Source organism: Triticum dicoccoides, chromosome 4A (genome assembly GCF_002162155.2).
Source record: "Triticum dicoccoides isolate Atlit2015 ecotype Zavitan chromosome 4A, WEW_v2.0, whole genome shotgun sequence".
Lineage (NCBI taxonomy): Eukaryota > Viridiplantae > Streptophyta > Magnoliopsida > Poales > Poaceae > Triticum > Triticum dicoccoides.
Window position 1 is genome coordinate 197504212 of NC_041386.1, and position 228 is coordinate 197504439.

Consider the following 228-nt stretch of genomic DNA (forward strand, 5'->3'; position numbering starts at 1 on the left):
GGGGCTCACCGGGTGAAAGGCCGGTGGTAGTTTTGTAGCAGCAGACGATGGCGGGGTTCGTCGGAGAAGAGAAGGTGGCGAAGATGAGGAGAGCTCGATCCCGTCGACGTAGATGAAGTAGTGGACGACGACGAAGAAGAAGGACGAGGCCTCAGGCGCCAGGGAGCGCAGTGGGCATGAGGACGAGGTCGGCCATGGCGGACGGCGGCGGGGACGAGCGCGGTGGCT